Source organism: Diaphorina citri, unplaced genomic scaffold, assembly GCF_000475195.1.
Source record: "Diaphorina citri unplaced genomic scaffold, Diaci psyllid genome assembly version 1.1 scaffold3735, whole genome shotgun sequence".
Lineage (NCBI taxonomy): Eukaryota > Metazoa > Arthropoda > Insecta > Hemiptera > Psyllidae > Diaphorina > Diaphorina citri.
The window spans coordinates 9,058-16,978 of NW_007381135.1; the positions used below are offsets into that span (position 1 = coordinate 9,058).

Sequence of the window (7,921 nt, forward strand, 5' to 3'; positions counted from 1 at the left end):
CGCATTGTCAATCCTCTCTTGTAAGAACCCTAATGGTTGCGTTAGTATTGTGTGTTTTACACATATGTTTCTTCATTTGCTTTTCCTTGTGAGAAATTCCTCCATCAATTAGTAAAATGTCTACCATAGCATCATGTTCACATATTAATGAGCGAAGGTCAATTTTATGAATATCGAAGTACCCATTACTTTTATGAGAGGAAAAGCATTGATTTGCTTTTTTTATGAATACTGATTGTAGGAATTCCTTTAAATTTCACAAGGAAAAGCTTTTCCTTCTTTTTTTTATCTTGTGTTTTTACACCTGTTTTTCTTCATGTTTCACAGATCAATCTGGTGTTCCTTTCGATGACAATCGTGGTGATGTGTCGTCACGCAAACAAAACATTGGCGGTGAAAAAGCCGCGGGATCAATCTAGATCAGCATTTCTAAGGTAAGGAGGGCATACAGATCCTGTTGCTATTGGTAGTTGTTGGGGTTGTAAGTTCTAGCGGCTTTAGCTTTCGCCGAATGGTGACGGCAGATTTGGTGCTTATTGGTGAAGGTGACGGCATATTATTGGTGCACGATATAAATTATCCATGTTCACTTTAGTAGGACGAGTAATTTATCTTTGTAAACATTAGTTACAAGAGAAAGGATAGGAACTTGTTGTTTCTAATACATCTAATAGTTAATTAATGGTGACATGTTCTTGTAACATATTTCCTCTCTTTTTTCATCTTCTAGCAATTGGTCAACTGATGGCTACATCAAGCACATTACTCACCGTTCTGTTTTCAAACGGGGACTTCGACAATGAGATAATGATAGCCATAAGGACCACCAACTTCAGTGGTGAACTTACACATTCGGCTTCGGATCTGGAGGTTGTTGGTTCGAGTCCATGTCAAGTCACAAGATTTATCTAGGTGTATTAACTGGAGAACGATATTTGTGACAAGCATTTAATCAAAGCTCAACACAATTAAAATTCTTTTGACTGGGAGTCACCTATTCCCCAAATGTCCTCACAAAATTCAGTGCACCCGACTCGAACAATAGTAATAGTTTTCTACTAGGGTATTCTGAAAAACACCTTGAGATTATTTTCAAGTACTTCTTGACAAAATAATTTACGGCTTACCTACCTACTTATTTGGATAGGAAAAATAATCACTAGAAATAATTGACGAATAAAATTAGGTTTTATTTTTATTTTACACATTAAATAAAAAGGAATTCTTATTGTGTATGAATGCTTGTCACGAATGTCTTCCCCGAGTAACATTTATCTTGGACACCCGACTCAGCCCACAGCACGTGGCTTGAAATGTTATCCTTGCAAATACCAGCCACGCTCAGCATTGCTTAACATTAGTGCAAAGTAAGAAACTGGCACACCCTGTCGCCCGGGTTAAATGTTTCTTATCTACCCTCAATTTTCTTTTCATTGTTATCGAAGTCCTTTTTTATATATTTTTTACGTTTCTGAAAATCGTATTGTTCTGTCTGCTTTAACCTACTTTTCCTCGATTTAATAGAAAATTCTCTCTTTTTCACAGTTCAATGATATTTCAACAAACGTTTCCACGTTTTACATGTACGAGTATTGGAACAAAAATGTAATCAAAATGTTATCCTACCTTTCCCTAGTTGATACCGACTTCCTCTAGGAAAATAAATTTCTTCGATATTCCTGACTTGGAACATTTTTCTTCCACGTTAGAATATTGATGCCATTTCAGTTACCTCCGATCGGTCTTGTGTAAGATCGAGTTTTTTGTGTTAAATATTGGTTTTTAGGCATTTGAAACCATTTTCTTCTAGCCTGATTCACATGACAAGCGCACTATGTTGATCGACAAATGTACTGCGGAAACGTATTGTATGTATGTTTTAGTTTCTCTTTTCATGTGAACCAGGTTTCATCTATCTACAGCAATGAATATTATATATTACTGGATGCGACTCTACATATCTTCTTTCACTGTCCATATTAACAAACTAATGTAGAACAATGCGCAACAAATACCAATCTAATGAACTTTTCAATTTTAAAATATTTTAACCATCTTCATCTTGAAAAACAACCAAGTTCGTTTACCACAATTTTCCACTTTTTCTTTTCTAGTTTTCTGGAAACAAAGTTCTATGATCTCTCTTTTTACATACCTTTCGTTAGGGTTATGGATTTTATTTGCCATGTTTTGATGCCATCTTAATATGATAGTTTAGTTTTAATTTTCAGTCGCTGCAATGAAATAATCTTGTGTACTCCTTCCTTGAAGGCGCTGAATTACCAATAATTAGGGAGGAATTTGAAAACTAATATAATAAAAATTCGACATCGATAAAACCAACAAAAAACAATATTTTCCTATTCTTCAGTGTATATTACTGTTAAAATTTGGCGAAAGAATTAATATAACGAAGACCTAGATTATTTATTTGTTGTAGCTGACACGAACATTCTGAACGAAAAGGTTAGTAGTCGCTCCAGATTTTGTCCTACAAGAATAAAAGTTAAGGAATTTTAATTGTGTTATTCATAAATGCTTATCATTATCACAGATATCACATGGATGTGTCGTTACCCACGATAGACTCGGTACTTTTTTTCTTTCTTTTTCAAAAACATAACATGTTTGGACTTTGGCTCGTTAGAAGCGCATAATTTGTGAACCGTCATTCCTAGAGACCTGATATGCACACCAATCGATTTCTCGTGAAAATTACAGAAAAAATCTTGAATTGGAATGAAGAGTTCAAGCGTGAGCGTTAAATAAAAAGCAAAATAATGACGATGTTGATGGTAATAATAATACTAATAATAGGTAGATTTAACTGAAGTATCCAGTAATAAAAATATTGCCGCCAGCATGAAAAATGGTTGTACGTATTCTCATGGAAAAAAATGTATCCCTCTATGGTTTTTTCTTTTTTAATTTAGTGAGAGAGAGAAAAAGAGAGATTCAAAGTGAATTTGCATAATTAGTCAAAATAGCCGTCAGGTACCTAAAAAAAAAAGAAAAAAAATTCGTCATTAACGTTGATAAATGCTCTCTGGGTATTTTGTATGAAAATATCATAGAGCTTATTTCTTCCACTTAGGTGAATTATGTCACAGGCTGATGTTGACACAGTATTCTCATTGCAAATGCCCGAAAGGTTTTTTCAGGTACCTAAAAAAAAAGAAAAAAAAAATCGTCATTAACGTTGATAAATGCTCTCTGGGTATTTTGTATGAAAATGTCATAGAGCTTATTTCTTCCACTTAGGTGAATTATGTCACAGGCTGATGTTGACACAGTATTCTCATTGCAAATGCCCGAAAGGTTTTCTCGGTCAGATTTTAATTTTAAGCTTTCATCTCTAGGAAATTGCATAGGAGGTAGAATAACATGTTGCACTGCTTGCATTTTACTTTTTATAAATTATCCATGTTCACTTTAGTAGGACGAGTAATTTATCTTTGTAAACATTAGTTACAAGAGAAAGGATAGGAACTTGTTGTTTACATCTAATAGTTAATTAATGGTGACATGTTCTTGTAACATATTTCCTCTCTTTTTTCATCTTCTAGCAATTGGTCAACTGATGGCTGTGAGCTTTATAGTACAAACAAAACGTTTACAATCTGTGAATGTACTCACCTGACCAACTTCGCCCTCCTGATGAGGATATCTGAAGAATCTGCCATCGACCTGGAGGGAATGTGCCTCAAGATATTGACCTATGTGGGATGTGCCATGTCCTGTATTTGTCTTGTTGTTTCCTTTTTGACATTCCACCTGATGAAGACGTTGAAGGTAAGCTAAAATCTCGGTCTCATTATATTACTGTTGTTTATTTTCAGATAAATATTTTATTTGTATTTATTAAAGTCACGATATCCGCGGTTTGTTCGCGATATCCGCGGTTTGTTCGCGGTATCCGTGGTTTGTTCGCGGTATTCGCGATTTGTTCGCGGTATCCGCGGTTTGTTCGCGGTATTCGCAAATTGTTCGCGGTGTTCGCGATTTGTTCGCGGTATCCGCGGTTTGTTCGCGGTTTTTGCGATTTGTTCACAATGTTTTGCGAAAACTATTCAGTCCTATATTAATCCCGTTTTTCGTTTACAGATTCGCACCGAGTACAAACTCTTACTGAGCAGAATAGATTGCCTCAAGCGTCTGATAGGCTCTAGTGACACCCCCTCTAGTCATAGACTATTCTATCAACCATTAAACTTGTTTCTTGTTAAACTGAAATAGCATGTGTTGGTATTTCATTATTTTATCACTTAATAGATGATGTGCAAAGAGGCCTTGTAAAGAGGTAAAAAAGAAAAAAAGTCCGTCATCTGGGCTTGCTGAGGTTCCTGACCCCATATATGAGAACAACACGTAAAAATCATATCAATAATATCACCAACAAGCCTAGTACTAAAAAAACCTCAAATAAAAGTGCAAGAAACTATGTCACTAGAACTACCAATTGAAATTGCTTTTAGCTGTACGGGCCAAACTAATATTTTCATATAATTCAGTGTATATTACTGTTAAAATTTGGCGAAAGAATTAATATAACGAAGACCTAGATTATTTATTTGTTGTAGCTGACTCGAGCATTTTCTTATAATTTTGTACATGCCATGAGTTGAACTTTTTTTTTTGCCCTTGTCAATGTTCAAATGCCACAATCATTATACCATGTACCTAGATAATTAATTTAGACTTACAAAAATGCATTTACAAATCAAATACAAGACCAGTGGTGTTCTGACGATTGTGGCATTTTCTATAATCAAAATTTTATATGACGAACATTTTCTTCATAATTTTGTACATGACAGTACATGCCATGAGTTGAACTTTTTTTTTTTTGCCCCTGTCAATGTTCAAATGCCACAATCATTATACCATGTACCTAGATAATTAATTAAGACTTACAAAAATGCATTTACAAATCAAATACAAGACCAGTGGTGTTCTGACGATTGTGGCATTTTCTATAATCAAAATTTTATATGTTCATTTAACATGTTTATACCTAATGTAATCATCCATTTCAATCATTGTGTTTTTTTATGATGTATAGCAGTGTATTCTTCGGTTTCTTCAATACTTTATTTCTTTACCCAATAGAGAATAGAGCATAGACTATTCTATCAACCATTAAACTTGTTTCTTGTTAAACTGAAATAGTATGTGTTTGTATTTCATTATTTTATCACTTAATGGATGATGTGCAAAGAGAATAACAGGCCTTGTAAAGAGGTAAAAAAAAAAGTCCGTCATCTGGGCTTGCTGAGGTTCCTGACCCCATATATGGGAACAACACGTAAAAATCATATCAATAATATCACCAACATGCATAGTACTAAAAAAACCTCAAATAAAAGTGCAAGAAACTATGTCACTAGAACTACCAATTGAAATTGCTTTTAGCTGTACGGGCCAAACAGCTCAGGTTAGACACTACTGCACAACTTGCTTTGCCTGGTTTCAGATGACTTTATATGGGGAGTCGTAGCGAAATTCCCAAAATTTCCTCTAATCTGCGCCATTTCTGCATTTCACCTTTACAAGTAGATAACGTTGAGGTTACCCATTTTTGAGTAGAAAGATTTTGCATTTCCTCATAACCATAACATTTTCATTGGTTGAAGAAACCCTCCAATAAACCCTTAAAAGAAGAGAGAAAAAAATGACCATTATTGATAACACCTCTTTTCTATTTTACCATAAGATAATATTTTCTTGGTCTAATGGTCTAAAAAGACCATAAGATAATATTTTCATTTTCATTTTGAACTGTACATGACCACAAACCAAAACTTAAAGTCAATCGATATGTGTATTGAGAAGAATTGTTTATAAGGTTATTGAAGACTCCTTGGTAGTCTTAAATGCTACATTGAGAACTCTTGTTTTTCAAAAAACCCATGTTGAAATGTTTGGAGATATCACAGAGAGATGAGAGGAAGAGAGAACCTTTCAATCTGAAATCAGAAGAGAGAATGTTGAACGAAAAGGTTAGTAGTCGCTCCAGATTTTGTTCTACAAGAATAAAAGTTAAGGAATTTTAATTGTGTTATTCATAAATGCTTATCATTATCACAGATATCACATGGGTGTGTCGTTACCCACGATAGACTCGGTACTTTTTTTCTTTCTTTTTCAAAAACATAACATATTTGGACTTTGGCTCGTTAGAAGCGCATAATTTGTGAACCGTCATTCCTAGAGACCTGATATGCACACCAATCGATTTCTCGTGAAAAGTTACATAGGATAGACTCCTTGGTAGTCTTAAATGCTACAATGAGAACTCTTGTTTTTCAAAAAACAAAAAACCCATGTTGAAATGTTTGGAGATATCACAGAGAGGTGAGAGGAAGAGAGAACCTTTCAATCTGAAATCAGAAGAGAGAATGAGCTCTGACAAAAATCTAGGTCTAAAGAAACCTCCCCTTGACCCCCTACTACCAAAATATAAGTAGGAGGTCAGGGGAAATGTAGGGGGTTGAGGAGAGGTTTCTCCTACGTGTTGACCAGAGGTTTCCCCTGTATTATGTAGATAGAAGTTACATTGTCCTCTTATTGTTAATCCACAGTAAACCGCGGTTTGTTTGCGGTATCCGCCATTTTTTCGCGATATCCGCGGTTTGGTCGCGATATCCGCGGTTTGTTCGCGGTATCCGCGGTTTGTTCGCGGTATCCGCGGGTTTTTCGCGGTATCCGCGGTTTATTCGCGGTATCCGCGGTTTATTCGCGGTATCCGCGGTTTATTCGCGGTATCCGCGGTTGTAGGTGGTGACTTTACCACCTACCTCGGTGATGACTTTATATGTCGTACGTCGTAGCGAAATTCCCAAAATTTCCTCTAATCTGCGCCATTTCTGCATTTCACCTTTACAAGTAGATAACGTTGAGGTTACCCATTTTTGAGTAGAAAGATTTTGCATTTCCTCATAACCATAACATTTTCATTGGTTGGGTTGAAGAAACCCTCCAATAAACCCTTAAAAGAAGAGAGAAAAAAATGACCATTATTGATAACACCTCTTTTCTATTTTACCATAAGATAATATTTTCTTGGTCTAATGGTCTAAAAAGTCTAATGGTCTAAAAAGACCATAAGATAATATTTTCATTTTCATTTTGAACTGTACATGACCACAAACCAAAACTTAAAGTCAATCGATATGTGTATTGAGAAGAATTGTTTATAAGGTTATTGGGAAATACTAAATCTTTCTTTTCATTCCTGTTTGTATGTCCGTCCCACAGATTTTCGAGCTGGTGACTCGTATTTCTTCTCGTTCTCTTCTTCCTTTACTGTATTGTACAGTTTTATAATACGTAGGTAAATGTATATGTACTAACAAAATCAGCAATTTTCCCATGTTATTATCAGTGATACCAAAGAAACACAAATTAAATATATTGAGCAAACTGCTCCGACTTAGAGTTCTCAAAAAAGGAGCATAGAATCAATGAATTAGTACAAGAAGTGCATAATTTTGACTGCCAGCTTTCTCGGAAGTCCCACTATGCTAACATAAATAGTTATAGCACTTCTCAGTTGAATTCCAGACATAGTCGAAAAAAGAACTTCTTGTGCTTATTATTATTTTTATATCATAAATTTGTGCCGTAATGGTCGAACTATAAAGATAAAGACCAACTTCAGAGAAGAGAAGAAATCCATTATTGAAGTATACCTCTGAAGTATTCTATAATTTTCTGATCAAAGGTTTGTCAAACAATCAATATTCTATCCGCGGTTTGTTCGCGGTATCCGCGGTTTGTTCGTGGTATTCGCAAATTGTTCGCGGTTTTCGCGGGATTGTTCGCTTTATTCGCGATTTGTTCGTTCGCGGTTTTCGCGATTTGTTCACAATGTTTTGTGAAAACTATTCAGTCCTATATTAATCCCATTTTTCTTTTACAG

The 7,921-nt window shown here is 35.1% G+C and overlaps 1 long non-coding RNA gene across 1 annotated transcript; it reads left to right on the forward strand.

Moving 5' to 3' along the window:
* Positions 1-4,789: 4,789 nt before the first annotated feature.
* LOC113472051 lies at positions 4,790-7,652 on the forward strand. Its single transcript, XR_003394526.1, has 2 exons — positions 4,790-5,845; positions 7,201-7,652. It is a non-coding gene; the product is annotated as an uncharacterized LOC113472051 (long non-coding RNA).
* The last annotated feature ends 269 nt before the right edge of the window (positions 7,653-7,921 follow it).